This window comes from Nuphar pumila, chromosome 3, assembly GCF_984573655.1.
Source record: "Nuphar pumila chromosome 3, dmNupPumi1.hap1.1, whole genome shotgun sequence".
Lineage (NCBI taxonomy): Eukaryota > Viridiplantae > Streptophyta > Magnoliopsida > Nymphaeales > Nymphaeaceae > Nuphar > Nuphar pumila.
Genome location: NC_143251.1, coordinates 80,135,507 through 80,150,242, shown reverse-complemented (window position 1 = coordinate 80,150,242; position 14,736 = coordinate 80,135,507). Strand labels below are relative to the sequence as shown.

The window sequence follows — 14,736 nt, the reverse complement described above, 5'->3', positions numbered from 1 at the left end:
AGTCAGTGGTAAAGGGTTTTTCCCTTGGATTATCCCAAAAAAGAAAATGATTTCATGGCATGGTGCTCCTATTGTTTGTGCCTTCTACAATTGTTTTTAAGTTTTTTTTTGTTTTTTTAAGGGAAAAGATAAAACATTTGTTGAGACTATGCTTTTAAGGTTTAAGTTGTAAATTTCAATGATGAGCTACGCATAACTAGGGCTGGGAAACAAGCATAGCTGATCATGGCTTGAGCTTGATTTAACTCAAAATAGGCCAAACATGAACAATCAGTGTTCAGCCCTACTTGGTTTGTATAAGCTCGTTTAAGTAATATTAAAAATATCTAAAATATATGTTATAGCATATAATATATCAACAAATAATTGAAGCATCTAGTTTGCAAGCAATAGATTTAGAGATGAAGTCTTATATTTTCCAGCTCTAAAACACTTTTTTGTAATCCTATTACTTCCAGCTCTAAAACAATGTCTTTTCCCTAAACAGGTCCTCTCCAGTTCAGCTCGTTATGAGCTTGAACACTCGGCTCGACTTGCCACAAAAATGAGCCAAGCTTGAAGACTCCAAGCTCGGCTCATTTACCAGCCAATGCTTCCCAGATAGACGTTACTCTTGGCAAGCCTGAACTTTACACATTCGGTTTTCAACCTAAATACATGCAGACATCTACTGGACTAAAATTTGAAATGGTTGCACCAAAGCAAGACTTGGCCCTGCACTGGACTCTGCATAACAAGGATCTGGATCCAAAACTACCAAGACTCGAACTACACCTACCAGTAATCAACCCTGACATGAAATTCACATTGAAAAATAATACAGAGAATTGTCATCAATGGAGGAATCTTATCACTTGAAGTGTGTGCCCTTTTTTGCATAAAGAATCCATGCATAGGCTTCTCCAGTACGAAATGAACCACTTCAAATAGGTTCATTCAAGGTGCCAACGGGCGAGTGCTTCCAGTCTTGCACAGCAGATACATTGCACCCACAAAACTGGTAGAATGAGTACTCAGGCAGGCTTTGATTAGCCATTTTTTTTGTCAGAAAAGTTTTCAGCACCGCAGATGATCATAAGCATGGCTGAAGTGCAGATCTATGTCGACCTTCCAGCCCCAAATCTAAGGCGCAGGTTCTCCAAAGTTCGAGTGACCAGCAACAGCCGAGGGTCATCTGCAGGTATCTCCCTTTCCTGATTAAGAGGAGTTTCATGTTAATTCAAAAGGAGATTAGCATATTAGAATGCTTAGAGGTTGAAGGGGCAGTTCAGGTGCAATCACATTGAGCAAAAGCAATGGGACACTGCACCTGAGCGCCCTCCATCTGTTGTTGGGCCACTGGCTCACAGGCTGTACCAAGTAGATGGAGGGTGATCAGGTGCAGTGGCACATTGCATTTGTGCAATATGATTGCACCTGTCACCTGGGTACGGGTGCGACAGCAATTCCAAAAAATGTGGGTATGGGGACATGGCTAAATATATACTGAAAAATATATATTATATATTGAAAATATAATATATAACATAGGACACGGCAAATGCCATGTCTAGGTACCAGTATCGACACGGGTACGGCACCTAAGTGCCGTGTCGCGGTAACATAGGATTGCACCTGATCTGGACTCATAGATTCAATGTAAAATTAACCAGTGCATGTGTCTTCACAATGTTCAAGCGAAATAACTAACTGCATACCTTTAGGCCTTTATAGTAGGCATCCACAGCAGGAAGAGAAGGATTGATCCTGCGGATCTGCATCAGATCCCATATGTAATTGGCAGTGGTATATCCTCCCGTCAGCAAGCAGGCAGTGTGAAATGGTTACATTGTTTGCCACATGACAACTGAACCAAATAACAAAATCAAAGGAATGAACTATAATCCACCTTTTCTCCTGATGCAGCCAAGAGAAGATCATTCCCCATCTTTGTATTAAAAAAGAATCCTCTCGAATTCATCTTCACCTGCAGAGTATGAAAGCCTTTATGATGAGATTTTATCTCTCTGAATTAAAAAAGAACAGAAAAGCCACAAACTAAAATACCAGGGTCTCTTGAGCTATTTTCATTCCTCGAGGAGTATATCCAACCATTGCTCCCTCTACTAGTGCCTATAACCAAATACAGTGTCAATTTAAGAACTAAATGCACGAGCTGGAAAACATCTATTTACCAACTAAACAGCAGATCCTAAACTTATTTAATTGATTCTCAGTATAAAACATAATCAAAGGTGAAGAAACAATAACAACAAACAACAACAACTACTACGCCTTCATCCCAAAACAATTGGGGTCGGCGATATGAACCAACAAAGAAAATCATTCTGGGTCTTCCACATGAATCCTTCTCCTCCATTCATTTCTGTCCAATGCCATGTCCTCGGTGAGGTTCAAAGCATTCATATCCTTTCCTATCACCTCCATCCATGTCTTCCTAGGCCTACCCCGACCTCTTTTAACTAATATATTTTCCTATTTCTCCATCCTTCTAACTGGAGCATCATTAGGCCTTCGTCGAATATGTCCAAACCACCGTAAACGATTCTCGCTCATCTTATTTTCAATGGGTGCAACGCCTACCTTCAAAGGTGAAGAAACAATAGCAAATAAAAATCACATGTCAAAATGGTTCAAAGGATTTTCCATTTATGATTGAGTGAATAGAGAGACAACATGGAAAGGGAATCAAGATTTTAAAAAAAGAAATAACAAATGTGGGGAATAAAAAAAAGGAATAAACCAGAGAAAGGTGAAACAATAGCACGTAAGATTCACATGTCAAAATGGTTCAAAGGCTTTTCCAATAGGAAAGAGAATCAAGATTTTAAAAAAGGAAATAAAAAAGTGGGGAACAAGAGAAAAGAATAAAGCAGAGAAAGTTGCAGAAAAAATATTCACCAGACACAGGAAAAAGCAACAGTGAACATCACTGTGTGCATGAGAAAATCTGCCACATGTTCCCACTGTCTAATACAATAAGTTATCTTTGCCCATGGAGTTGCTGTTGAGCCACTGATAGATGTGAACACTAGACCAAGAACCTAATAACCAATCCCAAAACCATGAAAAAGATTTTGCTATTAAGCTTCAAATATGTCGGACAAAATAATGGGAAGATGTAAGTGAAATTTTCTTTTCCTGGAGGTGTTCCTCAATAACCCAATATAATAATGGATAAATCAATGGTTTAAGTCCAAGGTTCTAGTCCCAGCACTTTTTTTACATATAGACTTCATCTTACATTGGGCTAGTTATATTAATATTAACTGTGTTCAACTGATTGAAATGACCAAAACATTATTAAAAACAATGGGATTCTTTGAAGTATATGGTTACTATTTTGAGTAAAGAGAATCTCTTGCTTTTTGGAAGAAAACAAAATCCCATTTTTCAAAAAGTAAAAAAGTGTTTCTTACAAATTAGAATTTGAAAAGTGAAAGTGTGACTTTTTTTGCCCAAAAAATAACCATGTATTTTAAGAAATGGTTAGTTTTTAAAAGTGTTTTAGTCATTTCAATCAGTTGAATACAACTAACATTATCTAACTAATATAATCCTACAATACTAATTTGAGAACTAGTAGACCACTTAAAAAGATCAATGCATATGCAGCCCTGAGATCTATGGATGTAGAACAGATGGGCAATATCTGATGTTAGTTAGAAATAATGGAGACAATAAATAAACTGCCCAAAAGAGACATACAAGTTCATATTAATGAATCCGTAATTGCAACCATTTAATTACTACACTGAAACATGAATTCAAATTTCTCACTAGTTATGAATACTATGAAACAAGAAAAGAACCTTACCACATATAGTTCTATCATAGGTGGCTTTCCTGAGCTGAAGTAGTCATCAAAAACTTTAACACCATGATCTAGATCTCTACAATGAAGATAGCAACTGATTGAAATAGAAACTAATGTGAAGGAAAACACTCACCGACTCAATCCTAGAGTTCAAAACAGGCTTGACAGGACTTGATCAGAACAAGACTTGAGGATATCATGAGCCATGATAACTTTGGTGAACGGACCTAGTGAAATGGTAAAACAAAGCCATAACTGTGAAACAGAATCCTCCTTTTCAAATGCTTAAAAATGAATATATGTACAGGATATGCGAACATGAATAAATTATTCGCACAATATATGGGAGGTGAGAATGTTCAAAATAGCATAACAGGTAATCTGCTTAAATCCCTCAACTCAGTTTCTTAATAGTATCCACGTTTCGTGATCACTGCTCCCTTTTTTATCCCACAATCCAGACGCTGATCCACACATCAACTTACATGAAGCTTCCCTTTCATGAGATATACCAGGCACATAGTTTCTTCCTACAAATATAGCTTCACCTTCATGAGATAGGGTGTATTCCACCATGCACGTAGTTTCTTAAAACATAAATAAACAGAATAGCACATTCCACCATTGTAAGAATACCCTTAGATCTACGAAGAATTATGAATTATCAATTGAATATGTAAAATTGCCCATATTAACATAAGAAACCATGAAAATTGTTGTGTGCAACTTTAAAGAATAAAACTATAAGAAAGTATAGCATTGGCATCAAGTCATTGATGGTTGCATGAGAGAAAAGGAATCACCTCATTGTTTGTATTACAACAAAAACATTAAGGGAATAGTTGTCCTGCTTCATCATATCCAAAAGTGTTTCCATTGCCTGAAAAGATAAAACAAGCAAGGGCTAGCTTAAAAATTAATAACCAAAACAGCAAGCAATTTTAATGATTATCAGAATTTATATAACAGATCACATCTGATCATTTTTGACCAATATATATCAGATACTTTGATTCCTAAGTTCTAACTATCGACCCAAGAACCATTTTAAGCACGAAAATTATATGAGCACCAAAGTTATGGTTTCAAAACTGGCACCTGGAAAGAGCAATGTTCAAACCTGTTATACTAAGCTTACTTTATCACAGCATCATAACAATTCCTTAAAGTATCAAGCTACCATCAAAAGGCACAATGCAGTCCACTGAAAGAAGTAGATGGAAGCACCAACACCCAGAGGTAGCAAAATGGTTCTCATTAACATAAAGGTGGTACTTTTCCGCACCATAATTTCAGTATCGCAACCATTTGATACTAAGGTTCTAAACTTCTAATTATTGTCTATGAAAAAATAATTTCAGAGCCAAATAAACCATAAGCATAACCATATAATATAACAAAAGTATGGTTCTTCCAAAATGCAATAAGGAAAATAAATGGCAAGTTCAGAACATGAAGCATATAGAGAAGCAAGAGCAATAAACAAACTGATTCCACAATTAAAATGTGCAAAGAGGAAGCATGTAAAAATAGTAAATAGCAAAAACAAGTAACTAGTTTCGTACTTTGGCCACTACAAGAAATCATGCCATGAGTTATTCTCAAAAAAATATATATATACCCTAATTTTTTAATTACTAAAAAAAGGAAATCTTACTATGAGAAAAGTAAATCAAACAATAAGGCTCTAGATGCTACTTGAGCATAAGCACTGGTCCCTGTTCTTTCAATGTCAAATACCGCACTTCTTTTCCAATCCATTGTACCATAAGCTACTACATAAAAACCAAATTTACACTAGTTTTTTTAATTACTAAAAAAAAATCTTACTATGAGAAAAAAAAATCAAAGAATAAGACTCCAGATGCCACTTCAACCATAAGCACTGGTCCCTGTTCTTTCAACATCAGATACCACAAAGTTACTACGTCTACAACCACTTCAAGGTTGAACGTCATACTAGATATGCCCAAAAAAGCATCAAAAGGAGCCCAATCCAATTTTGGGTGGTTTGATACACCTAGCTAATTTCTTCATTCTTCCTTTACCAAAAATTTTCCTTGGCTTAAACTGAATAGAAAGCATTAAAGTAGTGAATTCTTTTGTTCTTAATACGCTTCACAACTGGTTGTAAATTTGGAGTACATGATTACACTTTTTAGTGTACTGTGTGATATGAATATTCTTGATTGAGAATCCATGCTCCACCATGGAGGTCATGCTTTTAGTTGTCAAAGGCGCTAGGCAGAGCCTAGGCGATGAGCCCGTAAAAAGACTAGGCGGGGAACTAAGCGAACTAGTCGGTACCCCAATTAAAAAAAATTTAAAAAATACACAAAATATGTAAACTGCTCAAATTAATAACAAACATGTATACAACATAAAATCAATCAACAATAAGCAATAGACAAAACACATGTCGTTGAACACTATAAAGAAATTATATTAAATAACCTGTTCAAAAAAATTAAAAATAAACGAATAATTGAATAAACAAACCATATAACTAACAATGTGAATGAACAATATACAAAAAATAAAATCATGTATACAAAAAAATAACAACAATACACATAAAATAAGCAATAGACAAATAAGAAAAAAATAATAGGAAAAATAAACAAACCATGCAATGATAACCTGCTCAAAAAATTTAAGAATAAATGAACAATTAAATAAACAAACCATACAACTAACTGTGAATAAACAATATACAAAAAATAAAATCATGTATACAAAAAAATTAACAATAGACATAAAATAAGCAGATCATATATGAATTACACACAGATACATAACTCACAAACATAACTTAGAAACAGTTAATTAGAAATATAACTCACAAAACATAACTCAGAAACAGTCAACAAGAAATTACAGGAAGAAGAAACAGTCCAACTCCAACATATTATACATAAATTACATTACATACACAAATATATATAAATGAAACACACAAACACAAAATATATATTATAATAATTGAAATACAGTATATATAATATATGTATAACATAAATGAAACACAAGATTATCAGTTATATATATAACTGAAAAATATAAACTATGGAAAAAAAAAGAAAAAGGAAGAAGAAGAAAAAAAAAATGAAAAGGGAAGGAAAAACAGGAAGAAGAAAATAAAAAGAAAAGGAAAGGGAAAAAAAGAAGAAGAAAAAAGGAAAAGGCAAGGAAAAACAGGAAGAAGAAAAAGGGAAGGAAAAACAGGAAGAAGAAAAAAGGAAAAAAAAAAGGGGGAAGAGAAGATGAAGAAAATCCAGAGTGAGAAACCAAGAGAAAGAGAGGTAGAGAGCGAGAATGAGAATCTGATATATATATATATATATATATACAGAGAGAGAGAGAGAGAAATTGAGAGACAAAGAGAGAGAGAGAGACAGAGAGCATAGTTGACAAACTCTGCAAGTCGACTCGGGGATCGCCCGAGTCGACCCGGATCAGACCCCAACTGGGTCACCGATTCAAGACTGCTGATCCATATTCCTCTTATGTGTTTTTTTCAAGCATTTTGTGATTTTAATGAATAATTTCCATAAAAGAATACTTGTTATAAAGAATTATATGTTTTTAAATCATAAATATTAACAATTATATATAGTTGAATACTTATATAGCTTAGTCATTGATGTCATGTGCTAAATTTAGTGATTATACAATATGAAATTTGAATTTTTCCATATCTTAACACTAGAAACAGTCCTAACTCGTCCGAGTTACCGAGTCGACCCGGTGACTCGTGAGTCAAGGGGTTGAGCGATCCGACTCCGAGTCATGAGTTTGCCAACTATGAGAGAGAGATAGAGACAAAGAGTGAGAGAGACAAAGAGAATGGCTTACCTGTTTCTTCTTCTTGCTGAAAAAACCGAGAGAAAGAGCACGGAAGGGCGAGAGAGGGAAAACGAAAGGGAGAGAGCAAAAAGGGGAAAGGTCTTACTCCTTTCCCTTTTTTATACCACCCTTGGTCAACAAAAAAAGGGATAAAACTAGGCTTTAAGCTTAGGTGGTGCCTAGGCGAGCTAGGCGGCGCCTAGGCGGTAAAATAGGGCCCCACCGCCCAAACCCAATCTCCCAGGCAGTGGGGCTGCGCCTAAGTCACCTAGGTGCCACCTTTGACAACAAAGGTCATGCTACATTGTGAAAGGATGCACTAAACTTCCTTAGAGACTTATCCAATTACATACCTATTGGTAGCTTGCTACCCCTGGTTCAGTCAAACTCCACTTTGATGAGGTACTTCTGTTCCAATTATACGTAACTTAGATATCTCGTTGGCTAGCTTAGATAGCTACTTTACAGCTGAACATTGCTAACCTTGTGAATAATGTAAGTCAAATTTATGTTTGCTCCTAAGGACACAAGACTTAAGGCTCCAGTGCATTCTCCCATATGTTAAAGGTACAATTTGGACATTGGCTTCCACAAAAATGGAAAATCTACCACATCCCATCTTATATCCATTTAATATTGCACACTCCAATTTCCAGGCCCCGAGGAAAAACAGTCAATAGATCTTCCATTAGAATTGGGCGGTGTTAAACCCAGAGTTACCGGAAGCTTCTTAGATAGGTAAGAAGCCCGCTTCCCGGAAACTCGCTTCCGAAACTTGATGGGAATCTCGATTCTCCCACGCTTCTCCTATGCTTTTCACAGGCTTCATATATTCTTATATGTTTTCTCACTCTATTTTTCATATTTTTATGTGTTTTCTTGTTCACTTCCATGTGATTTCTCTAAATTGGCAATCATCATTTTTAGATTTTGTTAAAAAATTAATTCTTACACTAAAAAATCATGAAATTTAAGAATAGTCACTTTTATTTTAGTTTTTATTTTTGTTTCATTTCAATTCTTATATTGTTTTTTTAATTCCTTGATTTCCGATTCCTATACATTTTAAAATGCATTGCTTCTCGCTTCCGCTTCCCGCATTGTTTCCGGCTTCCGCTTCAACCTTGGTTAAACCCCGCACTTCAGAAAGCAATTTCTGTTGCTAAATCCAGCACTAAAGCAGAATGTGAGCCCACACCTAGCACCACTATCAAATTAATTTCAATAATCCCACTTTCTCAAAGATCACACAAGCACCTCCATCAGTAATAGCCACTCTACACCTGTGGGAAACTATCAGATTATAATCATGATACCCACATTTTTTTTGTTCTACCTGCTAAATAAAGTGCATGAAGATTAACTGTCGCTATATTTAGGAGCTCATTCTATCAATACAATTCTCAAATATATATTTCTTCTCAATTAAAAGTGGTTGACAACCTTACCAAAGGTCTCATGTTCTAGAACTTTGACTCCATCCCAATGTATAAGTTTGAGAAGGCATATTCAAGACATTTGCATTAAAAGAGAGGTTATTCTATTTGTTATAAAAAAAGTTTCTTAGTGGGTTAGTTATGCATCGACGTATGTATAAAACCATGAAATTCAAGGAAGCAATTGCCAATCTGGCTTATGTTGAGTGTGCACATTCAATGGAGTATTTCTTTTGAAACCTGATAAAAGATAAAATATAGAAAAAGACCTGTCACATCTATCAAGGCCCACTATTTTTTCACAAAATTTTACAACCGCAACTGAAAAAATTATGACAATGTGCAAATCCCATTGAAAATAACTTGTGTATAAATGCATTCTTTGATGTGATGATCTGAGAATACCAATATTGATCTTGAATTAAAGCTCAAATGAACTAAAACATAGATGATGTGCAAAATCAGTACCTCTACACTCCGGAGCTCAGCACAAGTATGAAGAGCAACATGATACACAGTTAATTGCCTGTTCAGAAACCCACGCCTGTGAACATATTCTGTAGTTGGAATGTTGTAGAGCTCTTCCTCAGAAACACCCATCATCACATTTTCAGCAATGTCAGTTGACGCTTCAAGGGAGGACCATCACTTAGATTGCTTGACAAGCTCAACTATCTTTTCCAATAAGAAGAATCAGAAATTTGCAACATAAGCAAATAGAGTCAACTGTGCAAATATGGCATCAGTAACTGCTAACCTTCTTTGTTGTCTCCTCAGTTACAGGTATCTTGTTCTTGCATGCAGCTATTAGGCCAGCATAGCAAAACTTGTTCAATCCTAGGCCAGCTGCAGTCATATCACGAACAATTGCATATCTATTGGAATAAAACATGCAAGTGATAAAGTATCCATATGCGTGCAAGATAAGAAAATTTGCAAGCACATTACAATTGATGTGTTTCAAGAAGAAAACTCAAGAATATGAACTGCCAGAGATCTGGTTTAGCTCTTATGCTCATATAGGGAATAAAAGGAAGCACTCGCTGATCCTTAAGGATATAGACAATGAAATTAACAAATTAGAGAAACAATATGGTACTTGTTAAATATATGTATATGTGTATATAGATATATACTTATGTATGTATACATATATTCATATATATTTATTTTTGTCTTGTAATAGTTAAATGCCCTATAGGGGCAATTCAGTCTTTTCACATGTAAATAAATACTGTTTATTAAAACAGTATTTTTTCCTTTTTATATTTTTTATTTTTATTTTTATATACATGTAATTGTAATGAAACAAGAGTGCACAATTACAATGCCAACAAGGGCTACACAAGTGCACAAATATAATATGGTCTCTAATGGACCGCTGACAATCTCATAAAAGAGATGCACAAAAGCACAAAGCCCACAAGAGCATAAAAGCACAAAGCCCACAAGAGCACAATAGAAAAATAAATATTGTATTAGCACTTGAAATGCTTTAGAAAGGCATGAGTTTACATAGAGAGGTGAGGCTCTATTTATAGAGATTCACATATCTTTACACGACGCAGGTGAAAAGACGTGTTTATGTAGATTGGATCAGATCCAGTGAATCTGATCCGATCCATCCATTTTATGTGTTGCGCCACTTATTAATGGCACTATTGTATTACACTGTAATTTAAAAGGGCATTTTTGTACCCTAATTGTAAAGTATATATTATGAATAGAAGTCTCACACGACCCACTTTTGGGCATCGTGTTTTTCCATCTGTCGTGGCTCCTCCCTCTCTCTATCTCCTTCTTGACGCAGGTGATGCTGGCTGATTTTCTAGCATGGTATCAAAGCGGGTTTTAGATCCAGAAGGCATGCCCAAAGAGATCGAGATCGTCTCCTCTTCCTAAAATGCTGAGGATGAGTTGTGATCAGATCTGATCACGTGTTTCTCAAATCTAATCAAGTCTCGGTTCAGATTAGATCAGATTGCATATGTGTATGAGTCGTGATCAGATCTGATGACGTGTTTCTCAGATCTGATCAAGTCTCGGTTCAGATTAGATCAGATCGTTTTCTTTTCTCAAATCTGATCAAGTTTCAAGTAAAAAACATCCTCAGCATTTTCTTCTTATGATCAGACATGAACTTCTTCTCTTTGAAATCAGATTATGTCCTCCATTTTCTGTCTTGTTCTTCAAATTTTAAGTTACCAAGTTTTTCAAAGGATTCCAGTTTAGTCCACGTTCATCCAAGTTCTTGGCTAGAACTGTTTAACGTGTGGAACAACACATTCTAGCCCCAAAACAGTTTCAGACGTGTGTATTTGATCATATTTAAAAAAAAATACGTACTTACATGGAGTCCTCATTTTCTTCACCACACCTTTCATCCGACTTCCTCAGTCAGCTTGTCTCCGAAAAACTAACCAACTCTAATTTCCTGACCCGGAAGAGACAGATAGTTCCTTTTATTAGGAGTCAAGATCTTTCTGGGCATCTGGATGGATCGGATCCTGCTCCCCCAGAATTCATCGTGCAAGAGGAAAAGGACGATAAAGGGGCCACCACTACCACTTTTGTTCGCAATCCTGAATATGTAGCCTAGATGAAAAGAGATCAAGTGCTCGTGACCTACATCACATCTACATTATCACAAGTACTCATATCAATTTCAGATGACTGCACGGCAATGGAGTTGTGGAACAGGTTGGTGCAGACATACTCACAAATATCAGAAACTCGTGTTATGTGTTAAAATGTAAAAATGTACATATATATATAATATTATATTATTATATTTATATATATATAAATTCATTTTTCATTTCTTTCTTTTCTGTAATTTTTTTCCTTTATTTTTATTTTTTGTCTTTATGTCATCTAGTTCAGTTTGAACTAGAATGATTGTTGCTAGTCAAGTCTTGTCCAGACTTGACTAGCAATAGAGTTGTTGGACTGTGTCCAACAGCTCTATTGAGTCCTCTTTCAGCCGTGTATATAAAGGGGTGCAGCCCCTCTTGTATTTGATTCCAATGCTTCTTAAGCAATTGGTTTTTCATATCAATAAGAATACATTTTTATTTTTATTTTTATTTTTATTTTTATTTTTTTTTTGTTTCTAGTTATACCCTTTTTAAGGGTTATGCTTTAGTGTCATTCTTGACACTTGCCCGTGTGAATCTAAGCTCGTGTTTCAAAGATCCCCATTTCATTTCATGGTATCAGAGCCAAGCTGCCTCGGTTTCCGTGCCCGTTTGCAAAAGTGTTCACCACTTGAAGAGAAGTGTTTTATCACTTCATTGGGGAAGATTTCACATCTTGTTGTATTGTTTTTTCTTTTTTTTTCCTTCTTGTTTCTCTTCTATCCCTATTATTTCTCTCTTTGTAATCGATGGATGACAATGATAAAGTCACCATCATGCCTATGAAACTAAGCGATACGAACTATGTAACATGGGCTTCAATCATGAAGCACCATATATGGGGAAAAGGCCTATGGAGGATTGTGGATGGTTTCGATTCGGAACCTAAGCTATCTCTTACTAAAAAAGAGGGAGATAAAGAGGTCCCTCTATCGGAAGAAGAGAAAATCAAGGTTATTGCCTCATACGAGAAGAAATGGAAAGAATGGAGAATATCTCATGCGAAGATAATGTCATGGCTTATCAATAGCGTTGACATTAAAAAATGCTCAAGTCTTGCCAAATTTGATCATGCCGATAAGGCATGGGAATACCTTAAGAATATGTATTCCCTTAAAGATATTGCACACGTGTGCAACCTCCAAGAAAAAGTTCGAATGATGACAGAAGGAGACAAAACTATTCGTGAATATTACAATGTGTTGTCCGAACTTTGGGAAGAACTTTCCCTTTTAGAACCAAAAGTGGCATTGTGCCGAAGACATCGAGCTTCGTCAGAAACAACTCGATGCTGAACATTTTTACCAGTTTATCACTGGATTAAGGCTGGAGTTTGAAACCACTAAATCGGCCCTACTTCACCGAGGAAAAATTTCTTCTATTGTTGAAACTATTGAAGAGTTAACAATGGAAGAAAATCGTCTCCGGAAAGGTTCTTTAAAAATTGAAGATGATTCCGTTTTAGCCGTGTCTAGACCAGGGAATCATGTTCGATCATATAGGCCTCCTCACTTTAACTGACAAAATGGTGACTATGATAAGAAGAAAGTTATTTGTCATCACTCTCATGAACCGGGACACTACAGGACACAATGTCCCAAACTTAAGGAGCTGAGAGAAAAAAAAGCTGTAATTGCTGGATCGGAGCCTAAAGATCAGGACGCACCAGTTTCCCTGGCCCACCTAATGGAAATTCTTCAGTCTCTCATCAAAGGTGCCTCTTCCTCATTTGAAGCTTCAACCGGTGCAGCAGCCTCATCTTTTTCTGATCTAGGTAAAATTTCTTGGCTCCTTGACTCTGGTGCATCTTTTCATATGACCCCAAATAATCAAAGTCTATCCAAATGTGTTAAAAATAAAACAAGTGTGTCAAAGGTCTTTACTGTTGATGGGACTTTTCTTGAAATAGAAGGAATAGGAAATTTTGAAAAAATTTATAAAACAAAGAAATTTTCTATTCCAGAAATTAGACATGTTCCCAAATTAAATTTAAATCTTTTATTTGTATCTCAAATTTCTGATTATGGGTGTAATATTTCTTTTTCTTCTCATGGTTGTTGGCTACAGGATCGCCAGTCAGGCAAGCTGATTGGGGAAGGCCATAGAGAAGGAGGACTCTATTACATGGATTTTTTGAAAATGTTGAAGAAAGCTTTTTGTTATAATATTCAAAAAATAGAGTTGGAATTGTGGCATAAGAGACTTGGTCACCCACATATAGCCAAAATCCAACATTTTCCAAATCTAGGAAAATTTTGTAACTCTAAATCATTTGATTGTAAAGATTGTATTCTCGGCAAAATGAAAAGATTACCATTTCAGAACAGAACCTTTTTCTCTTCAAGACCACTTGAATTAATACACTCGGATGTTTGGGTCCTGCACCAATAATTTCTAAAGGAGGATTTGTTTACTATGTTATTTTTGTCGATGATTTCTCCCGACATACGTGGATGTACTTTCTCAAACATAAGTCTGAAGTATTTTCATACTTTCAAACTTTTCATAATATGGTTAAAAACAAGTTTCAAAATGATATTACTTTTTTCGCACAGATTCAGGGAGAGAGTTTTTATCCACAGATTTTCAAAATTATCTTAAATTGCATGGCATCACACATCAAAGATCTTGTCCTTATACACCTCAACAAAATGGACTGGCAGAACGAAAACATCGTCATATTATAGAAACTACTAGGACTTTATTAATAGCAAATCAAGTCACAAAAGACTTTGGGCAGAAGCTGCCTTAACTGTCACCTATCTCATTAATAGGATGTCATCTTCGTTACAAAATATCACTCCCATTGAAAAACTTATGAACATTTCTCCAGACTACTCTAGACTAAGAATATTTGGGTGCAAATGTTTCATATTTATTGACAAAAATGATAAACTTTCCCCTCGTGCAATTCTCTATGCCTTTTTAGGATATGCTGAAAACCAAAAAGGTTATAGATATTTTGACTTCAAAAATAATAAACTATGTGTCTAGAAATGTT

The 14,736-nt window shown here is 35.5% G+C and overlaps 1 pseudogene; it reads right to left on the bottom strand.

Moving 5' to 3' along the window:
- Positions 1 to 801: 801 nt before the first annotated feature.
- Positions 802 to 14,736, bottom strand: part of LOC149843078 (pentatricopeptide repeat-containing protein At4g35850, mitochondrial-like) — a 51,982-nt pseudogene continuing 38,047 nt past the window's right edge.